Below are 16,861 nucleotides of genomic sequence, written 5' to 3' on the forward strand. Positions count from 1 at the left end.
GAGCACTCTAACATATATATATATATATATATATATATATATATATATATATATATATATATATATATATATATATATATATATATATATATATATATATATATATATATATATATATATATATATATATATATATATATATATATATACATTTCTCTTATATTTTGTCATAAATTTATTGAATTTTATATGAAAGGCATCCTTTAATTCTTCGTTAAGTTCTTGGAAAATCCAATCCCTTATCTGTCTATTTTATTCTGACATGAAATCTTTTTTAATGCATTCTTCATCAATGACAAACTCTTCTTGACTCTGGATTGTAAGAAGATCAAAGTCAAGATTGGATGGAGTCGGTCCTTTTGGCTCAGTTTGAGAAGATAGCTTCCAACTTATATATATATATATATATATATATATATATATATATGGGTGTGGTTTCTATAAGGTGGCAACCTTAACAATCCAATTAAGGCTCACCTTAAAATTTTATTATAACATGTAATTTTGTTGTAAAAAAATCTTACTATTATATTAAAGTCTACTTTCGTGCCTAATTAGAAAATTTTAAAATCCAAAAATGGTTAAATCCACGTAGATCTATAAACATATGAAAATCTTGAAAATGGACGGTCTAGATAATGTGTTGCAATATGCACTATTTCAGAGACTCAAAAACTTTTTTTTTTTCATGTTCATACATCTCGATGTCGAGATGATCGATTAGAGGGTTTTTTCAACATTAAAACAATAATTCCTATAGATTTTTGAAGTGCATATGTGATTTTACATTTTAAGGTTGAGATATATATATATATATATATTCTCTTCCCATATAGAAATGATTTGATGCAACGGTTGCATTATAGTAGAATGAGATGGTGAGTGGGGTAAATTTTAGCCCTTGGATTCTTGAGCAATCCAATGGCTGAGATTAAAACCTACTTTATATCACTTTCAAAACCCAAAATCCATCGCCTCAATCTCCTGCGCTTCTCTCCTTCCTGCTGGCCCTCTCTCATTCTCTCCCACCTCTCTCTCTCTACCAGCAAGCTTTCTTCTTCCTTCACTCCCCTCACTCTCCTCCTCTCATCTTATCCTCATGTTCCTCTCTCGTCTATCTTCCTCTCCCCATCATCTCCCCTGATCCTCTCGTCTTATCCTCATGTTCCTCTGTCGTCTATCTTCCTCTCCCCATCATCTCCCCTGATCCTCTCTTTCTCTCTTCTTCCCTCTCCAAGCTTTCTCTCTCTTCTTTCCTCACTCATTTTCTTCTTCCATCTCTCTCATTGCTCCTAAAAAAAGAGGAAGATCACCAATAAACTCAGAAGCTCCAAATAGCCAAATCAATATGGCTCAAGAACCCCAAACAAATCCGGGCTTTTGGTGTAGAAGCTGCATTTAACTCCAAATAGCCAAATCAGGGCTTTGGGTGTAAAAGTTGCATTTGATGCCAAGTAACCAAATCAGGTCTTTTGGTGTAGAAGGTAGCTCAAGAACCCCAAACAAATAAGGGCTTTTGGTGTACAAGGTGCATTTGGCTCCAAATAGCCAAATCAGGTCTTTTGGTGTAGAAGGAGGGATTTTTTTGCAGTTTTCTTGTATTTTTGCTATTCTTGAATTAATAAATAATGAAGATGGTGGGGAATTTGTTATTTAATTTCATTTATTTATGTAGAGATGGCTAATTACATGATTTCTCAAAAGTTCTCCTTTTTTTTTTTTTTTTTGGGTAATTTGCTTTGTATAAAGGAAATTCTATGTGATCACCATTAACAGAAGGTCTCTGGTTAATTTTCTCTATTCTTTTGGAAAACTATCATGCAATATCAATTCTAGCAAGTTATCTTGTTGATATGCCTAATTTTAAGTGATTTTGGTGACCAAATCTGATTGAGATGGTTTTTTAGTGGATCTGAGTTATTTTTATCAGTGATGGTCCTTTACTTAAACGAGCTTTTTTGCTTCTGATTTTCTTAGAATCATTGATTGTAAATTACATTTTAAATTGAGTGTTTTGGCTCCACTTCCACATGTTTGAAGGGTTTTTAGGTCAGATCTTTTGTTTCTTAGTGAATATGGCTCATATTTTGCTTCATGGAGCCCTCCACTTAACTATATATGAGGCAGAGTCTCTATCAAACCCTGACAGAGCTATAGGAGGTGCCCCAAAGTTTATCAGACAGGTAAGGAGAGATCTTTTTTTATCAAAGAATGGTGCACACTAATTTACTAGAAAATGGAGGAAACATGAACTTGATAGAATGGTTTTTTGATATTGTATTATTGTAGTATTTATTGGTTTTATTGAAGATGTAACGTTCTCTGTTTGCTTTTTACTTGATATTGTCTTTTCTTTATTGGTGGGAATGCTTGAAATTAAGTGGTGCTGAGAAAAGATCGAGGTATTTTATAAGATCTAAACATGCTTGTTAAAGACTCAAAATGAAGATGAACAAATCATTGAAAAGCTCAAAAAGGAAAATAAAAAGGTATTTTCCTTAGAAAATCTATAGAATTTTGCAAAAAATTCATTTTGTATTGTTTTATTTTGTTTACTCAAAAATATTGAAAAGGTGGAGAGAGAGAGAGGTACTTGGTTTCTTGGGCTGGGATTTGCTTTCCTTTGGTTCATGGTTCATGGTTCCTGGTGCTTGTGCTTTATACTTTAGGTATTATGGTGCTTGTGATGGACTGGTTTTTTGCATAAATATTTTCACATTTCCCTTCACTTTGATATTTGATGTGTCTGCACAGGTTATTTTTGCATATATATTTTCATGGATATTGACAAAGATTAGAGTCATGCCCTCACCAATGATGTTGTCAGTTATAGTGAGATGAATTCTTGCGACATTACTCCTATTGTAGTTGAGGATCCTATTGTAGTTGAGGATGAGTATACAGCTGAAGATTTCTCATTATGTCAATGATGATGCTAGAATGAAAGAAATTCTATGGTAAAAGTTGTAACTAAATCTAATGAAAATTTGAATCTCAGGAATCTGCAAAGGAGTTCTATAATGATTATGCCAGGGGGGTAGGTTTTAGTATATGTGCAAGTACCCTTTATTATACGCATAATGGAATTGCAAATGCTAGAAGATTTGTTTGTTCAAAACAAGGACTTTGAGAGAAGAAATACATGGATAATGAAAATAGAGTTAAAAGACCACGTGCAATTACTCGAGAAGGGTGTAAGGCAATGATGACGGTGAAGAAAATTGATAGTGGAGAATGGGTCATTAGGAAGTTTGTGAAAGATCACAACCATTTGCTAGTGAAGCCCGGAGAAGTTCAATATGTACAATCACATAAGAAGTTGACCAACATGGCACAACATATTATAGACACATACACCAATGTATGGGCTTAGCCAAGAAGAGGGTGGAAGTGACAATCTTGCATTCACTAATTGTCATTGTCGAAATCACATTGCCAAAAGTCAACAAAAGAGATTTTAAAAAGGAGATATTCAACTTGTCATTGAATACTTTAGAAATATGCAATTTGAGAATCCTGCATTTTTCTATGGGATGCAAGTATATGAGAATGGACATTTGACTAGAATATTTTGGGTTGATGCTAAATCAAGGATGAATTATCAATTTTTTAGGGATGTTGTTGTGTTTGACACAACATATTTGACAAACAAGTATCGAATGCCCTTTGCGCCATTTACAGGAGTAAACCACCATCGCCAATATGTGTTATTTGGTTGTGCTTTACTAGTTGATGAAAGTGAAGAGTCATTTGTTTGGCTATTAAGACATGACTTCAAGCAATGTCGGGCCATCATCCAACTTCAATAATCACTGATCAAAATCTTGCCATGGGAGCAGCCATCAGACGAGTATTTCCAAATACTCGCCATATCATTTACTTATGGCACATTTTGAAGCAAGTATCAGAGAAGTTTTCTCACGTAGATGTAGAGCATGGAAAAAATTTTAGTGATGATTTTCACAAATGCATCCATAACTCTGAGACAATCACATTGGCAAATAATCATTGATCACTACAATTTAATAGAGAATAAACGATTAATTAGAATTTATGGAATTTGTGAGCAATAGGTTCCAACATTCATGCGCAACAACTTTTTTACAGCGATGTCTACAACCCAACGGAGTGAGAGTATGAACTCATCTTTTGATGGCTACGTAAATGCAAAAAACACTCTAAAAGAATTTTTTGAGAATTATGCACTTGCATTAGATAGTCGGTTTAGAAAGGAGAGAGATGTGAACTTTGAAACAGTTCATAAACATCGGGTTTTGAAGACTTATTTTCCAATGGAGAAAGAAGCAGCACACATTTATACCAAAGCAATGTTTGACAAATTCCAAGAGGAATTGTGTCGCAGTATTGAGTATATTGTGATAGAATAAACCATTGTATTTAAAGTCGCAAAATATGATGAAGAGAAAAGGGTATTCATTGTTACATTAAATGTACCTGGCATCAACGCAACCTGTAGTTGCCAATTATTTGAGTTCGCAGGATTACTTTGTAGACACATTTTAGTTGTTCTCATAATGAAAAATATTTTTAAAATCTCACCTTGTTACATCTTGAAGTGATGGACAAAAAATGACAAGGAAGGGTGTGCAATAGATGAACATGCTCATACAATGCAAGTTGATTTGCATGAATCCTTGACTGTGCGATACAATGAATTATGTAGAAGGGCGATAAACTTTGCAGAGAATGGAGCTATGTATAAAGAAACATTTCAGGAAGCAGTGTGTGTTATTGATGAGGGCTTGAAGAGAGTTGCAATTGTCAAAGAAAATATTGATAAAATACATCAACAAGGCAGCCCAAAAGATTCCAAGTTTTGCAATTAAATGTTAATGTAAGTGAAGATGTGAATTTAATAAACAATAAGAGAGTGCTTGACCCCCTACTAATGAAAACGAAAGGGAAGCTTCCTAAGCAACGGTTGAAGTCCTTTATGGAGAATATATAAAAACATGATAGGAAATGTACCATGTGTAAAGGTAGTGGTCATGATAAAAGGAATTGCCCAACTTTGAGGAGTATTCTGAATACCGAAGAATACAAATTAAAAGGTTCTTAAAGTAGCTTCTTTTTTAAATCCATCATTTTCAATTGTTAATAAATTTATAATTGATCTCTCTCTCTTCCCCCCCCACCACCCTCATTTAATTAGCATTTTGTTTGTAACAAATTAAGGTGACAATCATGCTCCTCATGCTTGAAGAGTATTGGAGAAGTTGCATTAGTAATTACCGGTAATTAATGTTTATTGCATTGTTAACTATTCTTATAAATTAGTTTTATGATTTCAAGTGTAAAATCCAATTGCATGTTGCAGGAAGTTGCTCTTTTGATGATATCTTGGTCTCATGAAAGTCAAGAAGAACTGAGGGATCTCTCATTAGCACCACTTTTTGTTCTTAGGAAATTTCTCTTTTGATGGAAGTTGTGATGTCTCATTAGCACCACGTTTTGTAAAGAATGCTACCTCAAGGATCATTTTTTTGTACATGTTGCCCTTTTCCAAGGGGTTCTTTATTTTATATAGAATGTTGCCTCAAGCACCATTTTTTGTATATGTGGCATTTTTCCATGGGGCCTCCAACAAATGTAATTTTGGACTAAATAGAATACAATCCAAGGTTTACTGCATTGAATAATTTCTCTATAGTTGGTGGTAAAATTTTTGTAAGTCAGTTTCATTGAATCAATAGTTGAGAAGCTTGGCATTTACTTTGAGTTGTCACTCGATATAATCTGATGATATGCGATCCATTAAATTTATAATAAGATCACTCTCGCTCTCTCTCTCTCTCTCTCCATGTTGTGCAGAGTATCATCATGTTTTATGCCTAGAATAATATTCTCTCTCTCTCTCTCTCTCTCTCTCTCTCTCTCTATTCATGTTGTGCCATCATCCTGTTTTACGTCTAAAACAAACACCCCAATTTCTTCAAACCATCAGCTAAATCTGATTTTTATTTTAATCAATGAATTTACACTTCATGAAATGGCAATTTATTTTAATCAAAGTCACAAAGTACACAGTTAAAGAGAGAGAGAGAGAGAGTGGTTCGTTATAGAAGCCACGCAAATTTGAACTTGGATTGTCACATGTAGGGACCACACAATTGAATGCATGAAATTCAAGTTGTAAAGAACAAAAAAATCCAAATGAAAATATATTGATGAGAAACTTCATTACAATGAAATACTGAAACATAATTTAGGCTGATTGCCGCTAATTTGGATGAAATACAAGAAAAGAAAGGGCAAATTGTTTAATCATTTATCTCAAATGCTGCAAATGTAGATTTTCAACACATGCTTCCTAAAATCTTCCAAGAGAGAAGCATGTGTGCTTGTGCCCTCTTTCCTTTTCAACACATGCTTCCTAGAAACCCCTTACAAAGCCTTGCTCTAATATTGCTCTAATATTGACAAAATTCCTTAAGAGACTTGCTTGATGGATTGGTTTGGAAGAGAACCAACCTGCTTATGTTAGGCAACGCAGCATTAACAACCACTATCTTTTGATGGTGGGTGAACATCGTAGAGATTTGCAGGTCCTGCCTCTATGAAAGAATGTGTAGGGTAAACCAGGGAATTTAGGGCTTCTTATTCCTCTTGACCAGTTTCGATCTTTTGTAACATCGAAATATTGCAATTTCACATGGATTTTGGCGCCTCCACCAATAGGCTTACGGTCTTCATCACAAATTTCTGCCCATGTATCGACTTCATCACCATTGGGGCCTCTACCTATTTTGAGTGCAGAAATAAAATCAAGACAAAAAATGAACTAAATATATACAGTAGTGACAACTATCATAACATGTACAGAAAAAACCGAAAGTGATGTCCATTTCAAATATAGTGGCATTTTTACCTAACTTAAATTACAAGTTGAGCGAGCATGATTATCCCAGAAACACCATGGGACGACATGTAGAGAGAATGGAAGGAAAGAGGGAAACCAAGTAAACTAATATAATGCAAATCTCAACAAACAGTTCACTCTTTCCCATAGGTAACTTTTTATCTTTCAATCAATATTTGTTGTTTACTCATGAAAAAGCAAAAGCAACTGCACAACCTAGAACTAAAGTCAAATACTAGGCAGTCATTAATATAGAAATGGAGCTAACAGCAATAAGCTCTATTTTGAAGGGCCTTGGCACATCAATTATAAAGAGAAAAGGGAAACTTGGAACATCACTTAGAAAACTTTATGCCACAACAGTGAAATTAGCCTTGCCTTGAGCTCAACAAATGCATATAGTTAGTGGCAAGGTTTTCAGTTTTATAACTCTTGCATAAAGCATTTAAATTATCATGCAGTTGTCTTTTCAACGAAGATCTAAATACCACAAATTGATAAAATAAACATAAATTTATGTGAACAACAAAAGGTGTCACCATAGACCAAATCAACAGCAAGACATACTAAAAGGTGTCATGCAAACCTGCAGACTAGAGCATACCATTTCATGCAGGTCAGGCTCTTTATAAAGTGCATCATTCAAGGACTTTGCTAGACCCTTAAAGCTATTAGCAGTGTTGAAAATATATTTGCAAAAGGCAGGCAACAAGGACCATAAACGATACACAAGTGCTTCTGCAGTCCTTGATGCAACAATGCGACCTTCATTCTCATGCTACAAAAGGTGAAAAGATATGATGGTACCAAACCTCATAAAATGAAATGAAATTAAATGAATTTGGTTAACTCCATTAAGAAAACTGCCTACCACTTGAGCTCTCTGCTTCAAGGATGTGACCAAACCCAAAATATGGGATGTAAAAAAACTTAAGCGGGCACCAACTATATGTTGTTTAAAAATTGGAATCAACCAAACATTAGCCAGGGATAAATCATCAACATCTAAATTAAGAGGTAGAAGACTCAAGAAATTATGAGCTCCTATTGTGGCAATTGCAGAACCAACATAGTTTTGCAGCTGAATGTACCAGAAATATCAACATCAGTAAAAGCAAAAGTACTAAGGACATTCCAATTGATAGAAATATATAAGGGGAACATGCCAATAAAAGTTGAGAGGGTTGATAGCTAGCGATAAATCCCCTCAACTTTTATTAATGATTTCAAATTAGGCATTTTGTTGGAGGCCTAATCCTTATGGACATTGGATGAACAATTCAAAGGAAAAAAAAAAAGATTTTCAGTTCAGATATAAGATTTTGTGAATTCTAAGTCTCTCTTCCGCTGTGCAACCAGAGAAGGCTATAATAGTGCATCACTTGACTGGATATGTCTTGGGGGTATTATGTCCAAAGCCTGATTGCATCGTGGAAGATCAAGTAAGGGGGTGTTAAATACCTCAAAGATAGTGACACCACTGAGTGCCTCCAGGCCTAGAAGAAGCATCTACATGATGTTGTGCTTAAAGATTTATGTTCCCAATTACTACGTTGTGCTTAAAACATGATTTTCCTCATTTTCTACCTTGAGCTTAAAAGTCATTTTTCCGGTTTCTAATTTGAGCTTCAAGCTCAATTTTCCCATATTGCTAATCTGTGCTTAATGCAAGTTTTTTCGGAATTGGTAGCTTTAGCTATAATCTTGTTATCACAAATTACAAATTGAGCTCAATGTCCTTACTTTGAGCTTAAACCTTGATTATATCTAATTTTCAAAGGACACAAAACCAAAAGATTCAACCAGTATGTTGTCAAAAAATCTCAACTACAAGAAAAAGGAGCCACTTATTATTCTTAGCATTGAGAGGATTGGTCGTTAGGCACACAATTACAAAAAAATGAACAAAAAACTCCAAAAATTTCAAAATACATTCAGAGAGTTGTGCATGAAACTCTAAAATTAAGCAGAAATCAGACATTCAATTTATCTATCCATAATCAAAATAAATAAAAGGACTCATCAAGAAAAGATGGAACACATTTCTCTAGCAAGAAACAATCAGATTACCATAAAGATGAACGAGAAAATCCCATAATTGGCAACACATCCACAAATCAGATTTTCTTCTACGTGATATAATATATTACTAAATAAAACCACATAAACCATAAAAAAAGAAATAAAAACAAAGAGATATTTAAACAAACCCTAGCGCATGAACCTTTTACTGATATTCAAGCAGAATAAAACGAAAACCTACTAAAACGAGAAAAAGAAAAGCTAAATTCCATCAAGATCAAAACCTATCACAAACCACATTGAGTCCTCTCCTTTTGCTTCCGAAGATTAAAAGACCAGGGCCAAAAAGAAAAAAACCTGAGATCATCCGCGCAAAAATGCAGCAAAATCCACCATTGCCCTGAAAAACCAGAGCTGCTTTTACAGTTGCAAATTAGAAGAGAAAACACCCTTGAATCCCTCTCTCTCTCTCTAAGGGAACCAATTCTTTGAGATTTTTTGGGAGCAATGAGAGAGATGGAGGAAGAAAATGAGTGAGGAAAGAAAAGAGAGAAAGCGTGGAGAGGGAAGAAGAGAGAAAGAGAGGATCATGGGAGATGATGGGGAGAAGAAGATATTCGACAGAAAAACAGGATGAGAAGACTGTTTGAAGACATTTTTCAGCACCATGGGTCCCCGATGCGGAATAAAAGAGAGAAGCCGGTCAATAAAACTTGACAAATAGTGGAAATTTCAACAGTCTCAGAATGGCGCCAAAACACGTAAAAATCTTCATAAGGACTCCTAAAAGCCTCCTGCCAAGTTTCTTCACATTCTGACGTCCTTAAGATAGTGTATACTGAGAAACAGTTTCGGAAGAATCAGCCTCTAGCATCCTGAAATAGACCCCAATAACTGAAACCCTACTCTCGGCACATCAAACGACCATGGAACCATCGTCATTGGATTCAGCACTGTTGAAAGCCCCCAAGGGTCAAATTTCAACTTAAACAGACACTCCAGGAAGAATTTATGGGTAAAAGACCGAAACAAGAGGAGTCGCACACTATTCTCGTGTGGCCACCCTACAACTAAACTCCATTAAAGCACAGTCATGAACAGTGAAATTGCAATGTCCATATCTCCCTCGTCTGAGATCGGATCTTGCTCAAACTTATTGGAGCATGTTCATCTCATCGAAACAAGCGTTTGATATGTAGTATGCCTCATGACGATGTGGGAGCAAGGAGAAAAGCTAGAGAGAAGTTTACGATTTGAAGAAATATTACAAAAATCTGTAGGACCTCCACTCACTCGAACAACCATATCACAACGCCCGCGTGCCCGATCGATGCGAGACTGGTTGCATTACGTACGTAAGGTTTGTGACTATCACTGGTCTGAACCATGCGCATGATGAACGGTCGAGTTTCGCATAAGATCTCATTGAAGTCACTATAGATTCTAACAGTCGGAATCCTAAATTTCGGCCAAAAGTTCAAGATTGTCAAATCTTCATTCAGGCACCAAATCACATCTCATTCATTGCAATGCGATCGTGGTGACATGCTCAGTGCAATTTAGCGAAGAAATCGAAGAAAAATATCAAGATGAGGACACACTATCATTCAAAAGTTTTCAAGATCTATTCAAATTTCAAGTTACGTGATCATGCCTTTAAAGTGTGATTCGTGGCTTAAAATTATTATCAAAATGATTATAGCATCGAGCTCTATGCGATGGAAATCATCTTTGGTTCATTCAGATGCCGGATCCTCAATGGATCGTCCAAGAAGAATCAAGAATGTCCCCAGTTCTCAGCAGTGATTGTTTTGGAATTTTCCCAATTGTTAGGTAGGGGCAGATCAGTCATTTTGCACCCTATTTTCTTAATTTTCTTAATTTTAATAAGTTGTACTTATCCCCAATCAGGGTTAGTTTTGGGTGATCCGCCCACGTTTTAACCCTAGTCTATAAGTAGATGCTACCCGTCGTTGTAAGTGGATCTCTATTTTGGACTCACAGAGACTCTTTTGATTAATAAAAATTCCTATTTCAAGAGAACGAGTTGGGTCACGTGTCTTCTTTAGAAAGAGAGAGAGAGGAGAGATAAATTTTAGAGCGATACCCCTCCTACCTTCAAGGTATTTTCTCTCTCTTCCCTTCTTCTCTCTCTAGTTTTCTTTTTCTCTCTTCTTTTCTTTCTTCTTCTCTTTCTTCTTTGTCTTCTCTGTTGAGTCTTTTTCAGAGGCCATGCATAGTAGTGGCAGTGTCGTGCATGCTCTCTCTCTTCCTCTTCCTATGACTTCGCAGGTCTTGAATGTCAATGACAACGTCGTGCACGAGCTTCTTTCTCCCTCTCCTCGTTCGTCTCTTTCCCTCAACATGGTTCACACATTGCGTTAGTTGTCATTATGCGTAATGCCGTCTGAAGGAGCACACGGTGAGCCGAGCTATGTTCAAGTGGTGGGTCGAGCTCCTGTTTCGGTTCCAAGATTGGTGTCATGTGCGACGATGTGCGTCGCTGATCGCGAGCCATCTTTCTTTCTTCTCATGAGTCGCAGACGGCGCTGCTCATCGCTGTATGTAGGCATGTCTTTAACGTCTTGCGTAAGTGCAGACGGCGATAGTCATCACCAATCGTGAACATGTTTTCAGTGTCTCGCACCTATCGTAGACGGTGATGTCTATCACTGCCTGCAGGCTTCTCTTGTGCCCTATGCCTATCGCTGCCCACGAAGGGTCGTGGGGATGCCTATCGCCTGTCCGTAGGCTTCTTTCATGCGCTCTGTACCTACTGTCGCTCGCGAAGGGTAGTGCTGCCTTCTCGTGTTACTGACGAAGATGGCTAACGCCGTCTGTAGTTCACTACTCGCCCTTTCGCCGTGAGCAGCAGTGTCCAGCGCCCGTCCAGGGGCCACGACGTTGTTATTCCATGGCTGTGGACAGCGATGCCTAACACTACTAGGACTTGCCTTCTCCTTCTTTCGTGTCTTCTCTCTGCTCTATTCTCTTCTTGCTTGACTGAAGGATAGACTCGGTCTAGCACTACTATGGTGGTATGGCTGTCAAGTAGTATTACCGTCGTGCTGGTCCAGAGTACGATGTTCATCTTGCTGCCACACCAGATTAGGACAGTCATATTGACCTTGGTTTCTAGTAGTATTGTCGTCGCGTCGGTCTGAATTACCATGCCTGTCTTCCTACCACTTTGAGTCGGTCACTGTACTGATCCAGCTCTTAGGCTAGGCTCGTCTCCTTGTCAAGTCCTCTTCTCTTTTCTCCCCTTATTCCAATCCTCTTCTTTATCACCCTAACTTCTCATCTTCTCTGCCATTTGATTGTGCATATCTGTGCATGTTTGCTCTAAGACAAGGGTGGGTTCCTTGACCCACTTGTATTGCAAATTAACCATGTCAGTGCTTTGTAGAAAACAAGGAGATTACAGGTCAAGGGAGGCGATTCCGAACTAGCTAAAGCATCTAGGGGTCTTTCCGTCGTGATCTAAGAGGGCACCCTCTTGAATCAGCCCGAGTAAGTCACTGACCCAGGTGATGTTGGTCCCCACCTCACGTTTAAAATTCCTTTCTCACTAGTTGGGCACCTGCCCTTGTTCTGTGAACAAGGTTCCTGAGAGAGTGCTCTCAAGTCCCGGGTCTTCCAAACTCGAGACACATGTCACCCGATCATCTAGATACGGGGGGGCGAGATCAAGGCATACGACCGGCCTGGTGACTCCACTGGGGACTTGCTACCCCTTTGTTGGTTCGCTTTTGCTTGATCGACATCACCTATTATTTTCTACACTGCATTCCATGGCATCTCGGTTATTCAACCCATTCATCCGAGTTGGGGATTTTCTCATCCCCATACTCGTGACCGTCCCGGGGAAGCGAGGTTCTCAAGCCTCATTCCCTACACTCCTTTTGAGTCAGGACTCACAATCCGGCTCCAAGGATCTTTCCTATATTTGGTGCGAGAAGGGACTTGAAGGTCCCTAACTCCCCACTTTCTAGTCTTGGTGGACCCTCCACAAAGGCCCTTCTCATGGGTAGCACGTTTGCTATCACCCACAACACGCACCTTGCTACTGGCAAGTCCCTTGCCAATCACATTGCTAAGGTACGCTGAAAGACTGCCTTGTCCACTTTCGTGTAAGGCAAGCAGGTTGCCATCGCTCATGAGGGTTGTCGCAAGGCCACCGCTCATACTCCTTCACCGTCCTGAACCTCTATGCTTAGAGGCTCGACACACCGAGAAGGAGATCTTGGGGCCTCCACCTCTCGTACACACCTCGTGGTCCATCCTCTTGAGTCATGCCTCGGGGCAAATTTCATGCTGCCTTGAGCTCACATTCAAGGCTAGGCCTTCTTGAGCCGAACCCTGCACACGCCATGCATCTGCATCCCACAGCTCGGGGTAGCGCCAGTTCTGTGCCAGCTCGAGCACAGGGGGGTCGACCACTTCGTTCTCCCTCTTAGCACACAGGGCTTCACCCTGTGAGAAATAAGCGCCTACCCGGTCCCTCATAGACACGAGCTCGTAGGTCTCGGCCTCCTAAGGCCGAACCAGCTGACCGAGCCCGGGTTGACCCCCAAGTCAGCCGGAGGGTTGGTTCCAAAGGTGCACATGCACCAGCTTCAATGGTTCCTCCCCGATCTTGACTCAGGCAGAGTCATGAGCTAGTTCCTTCTTCTGTCACCATTCCTTTGCCAGGCAAATACCTCAAGACCTGGTACTCAAAGGTTTTCCTTAAGAGTACCATCTTGAGTCAGCCATGCACCCGGAACTCACAAGGGAATTTGGGGCAAAGGCGTGATGGTAGATAAACGCCTACAGCCTCCAAGGCAGCAACCCAAATTGTCCTTTATCGTTGGACCTCATTCTCTGCTCTAGTTGATGGACACAGCCCTCGCATGCTCAAGAAAGAAGGGGCAGTCCAAATACCAGGCTCATTTCTGGAGTGAAGTCTATTGTAGCCTCGAGATCAAGTAGAAGAGAGGTCTGCATCTCCTGACTAGAAAGACCCCTAAGGCAGTTGAGGTTACCACTCATGATAACGTCCTGCCTCACAATCCCTTCTCCCTCTTCAGATTCCAGAACCTAAGCAAGAAGTCCAAGAATATTGCTGGTTACAGTTGTAGGAAAAGACCGAGCTGCTAAGAAATCACGGTTCCAAGACCGTCAAGAACAGGTCCTCACACGGTCGACATACAAGACTCAAGTCCAGTCAGGGCATGTTGAGCCCCTACAAATCGACTTGCCACGTAGGATTCGTCAGCCCCGGCAGTCCACTACTCTGCCTAGCTCTGATCCTCCAAAAGAAACGATCAGCGTCATGGTGATCAATGAGCAGGGTAATGCTGAAGAAGATTGGATGAACAAGTTCGAGGTAATGATGCAATCCATTCTAAAAAAGATGGATCACCTCGAGGCCTCCAAGACCCTTTCTTCTCACCATGAGGCCAACTCCCCGCCTAGTGAGGACATAGTTCCCGGGCAAACTCCCCCACCGGCCTCCCAAGACAGCTCTGCTCCCTGCAAGATTTCTCTAGCTGATATAGATGCCATGGTGACCCACAGTCTCAAGAGTAAGATCCTGAACATGCAAGGGGCGCCACTTTACCAAAAGTCGTACTCCTCGTATATCGACCAGGTGTTGTTTCCCTCAAACTATCAAAAAGGGAAGCTCCCCTTGTTCAATGGTACTACATCCCCACACCAGCATATAACTCACTTCCAAGTAGCTTTTCGAGAGACGGTAGCTGACGGGTGGCTCCTCCTTCGTCAGTTCGTCGAGACTCTAAAAGGGCCAGCCTTTCAGTGGTATGCTCGGCTACCTCCAAGCTCGGTACACACATGGCAGAAAATGGAGCAACTGTTTTACTAGCGCTTCTACGAAGTCTAGAGAAATGTGGAAACCATCGAGCTCCTCACTCTAACAGAAGAGTGTGGTGAGCCAATCGATAAGTTCATCCCCCGATGGAGAAAGTTGGCAACCTATCATCCCACTCCCATGACTGAAAGGGAAGCAGTTCAGACCCGCATACGAAATATGCTGCCCTAGATCACCCTGCATGTTGAGGCTTCCAATCTACCTTCCATGTCAGAGTGCATCTCTAAAGCAGTTCATATAGAAGGTCTGTCCAAGCACAATGGTGGATCTCGCCAGCAGCCCTCTAGCTCGAGAAACGGCCGGGGCAATGGCAATTCTCGCTCCAACAATCGGGGCAACCAACAAAAAGGGATGATTAGTGCGACTGTCATCGTGACTGACACTAAGAAAGCCGCCCCTCAAACCTTGGACCTCTCCAAAGGGGTAGTCACAACCAAGGCACAAACATCTTAGGCTAAAGGCAAGTAGCAGTAGTCCTACAATAAGGTCCCGCCAAAGTGACTACTGGATCCCGCACTAGAATAAGGTGTACCCCTTCAAGAAGGAATGGGTTCCTATGCTGCTTCGATTACTACTAGAGCAAACATGATCCAGCTGTCGGAGTCGAATCCCTAGAACAGGCTAGACAGGAGACAGATACTGCACATATCACAGGAGAGTAGGCCACCCCAGTCAAGAATGTTATACGCTCAAAGACATTATCGAAGCCCTTATTAACAAGGGCTAGATAAAGCTCGAAGAGATAAAGAAAGCATTCGGGGCAACTGAGGTTTCCCATGTAGTGACAATCTAAGAGGATGACGAAGCACCTACCGTCCTCCAAGCAGTATTTTCGGTAATGCTCGAAGAAGGTCTCATCATGCTAAAACCGACAAGGCAGCACAAGTTCCTGCCTCTAGGAACTGAGAACCTCTGGTGTCCATATCATTTAATACGAGACCATGACCTGAGCGAATGCATTGGCTTCCACAAGCTCTTGGCAAAGAAGATGCATCAGCACCAAGAAGTTCGTGGTAACCTAGAAGGATACCCTCAAGTCCCTGTTCCACCAGTGCAAGAAGACCTCTCGTCACAAGCCCAGGGAAGTGCGCTAGACCCTCTGTAGACCCTCTTCGAGGCAATGCTCCAACAGGTTCTCATCACTCCCAAACCCGCCAGGCAGCGTAGACGTCTTGCCTAGGGTACAGAAAATCTCTGGTGGCCATATCACCAGGTATGGAGCCATGAGCTGAGGGATCGAAGCTGTAGTCACGGAGAAGGTACAGAAAGGCCACATTGTTTGCGCCGTTTTCCCATAATGCTTCCAAGCCATCACTCCCGTCCAGGAGGAAATCCCTCTACAGGTTCCTTATGAGCCTACACTAGACCCTTTAGAGCCCTTGACTTCTCAGCCTTGGGAAGTTTACGGTGGATGAAGTAGGCTCAAGTCCTTGAAGCGTGAAGTAGTCTGCGAAGGCAAGGCCACTCATCAGCCCGATAAGACGAACCAAATATCTCCCAAGGGATCCAAAAGGAGATGAGCATCGAGGACAACTCGTCGAAGGAATCATATTCCTCAGCCACCAGTCAAGGAATAATTTCTCAAGCCCCTTCCTCCATTGTCGACCTTACAAGACATCATCCTAGGCACGAACTCGTCCTATATAGCACCGATGAGTGGAGCCCACCGATGAAGTACGGGTCAAGCAGAGACATCCTTGCTTCCTCATGACCAAGAAGTCATGTATTACTGACATGGCTCCAGGTTTCCAATAGCACCTTGACTGTGTTCGAGCAATTGTCATAATATCCTACCGAGCATTGATTGGCAGCTAACAAGGAAGCGCGCTTCAGAATGGCTCGGTATTGACTCAGCACTCTTATGGTTCAGGAAGAGTACCCTTTCAGGTACTAGTGCTCTCCTTGCACTCGAAGACCAGCAGAAGACCACTTCAGGCCTGGGGTCTTCACCATCCTCTTGCATAGGGTCGGCAAGTCCTTGCTTGAGGCTGTGCTCCTGTGCAAACAATGGAAGAGGCCTACCCCTTCTTCTATTCTTACATTCTCGCCGTTGTCTTCTCTAACCTCAAAGTGGACAGGGTCAC

General features: G+C 40.5%; 1 long non-coding RNA gene and 1 pseudogene across 1 annotated transcript; both read left to right on the plus strand.

Annotated features, from left to right (window-relative positions):
- The first annotated feature begins 1,050 nt into the window (after positions 1-1,050).
- On the plus strand, positions 1,051-5,733 carry LOC148781279 (uncharacterized). Its single transcript, XR_016059984.1, has 2 exons — positions 1,051-2,183; positions 5,339-5,733. It is a non-coding gene; the product is annotated as an uncharacterized LOC148781279 (long non-coding RNA).
- LOC148781280 (protein FAR1-RELATED SEQUENCE 5 pseudogene) lies at positions 3,071-4,847 on the plus strand (annotated as a pseudogene).
- Positions 5,734-16,861: the final 11,128 nt, after the last annotated feature.

The sequence above is a fragment of the Amborella trichopoda genome, chromosome 7 (genome assembly GCF_054954075.1).
Source record: "Amborella trichopoda isolate Santa Cruz 75 chromosome 7, AtrichopodaSantaCruz75HAP2 v2.0, whole genome shotgun sequence".
NCBI lineage: Eukaryota > Viridiplantae > Streptophyta > Magnoliopsida > Amborellales > Amborellaceae > Amborella > Amborella trichopoda.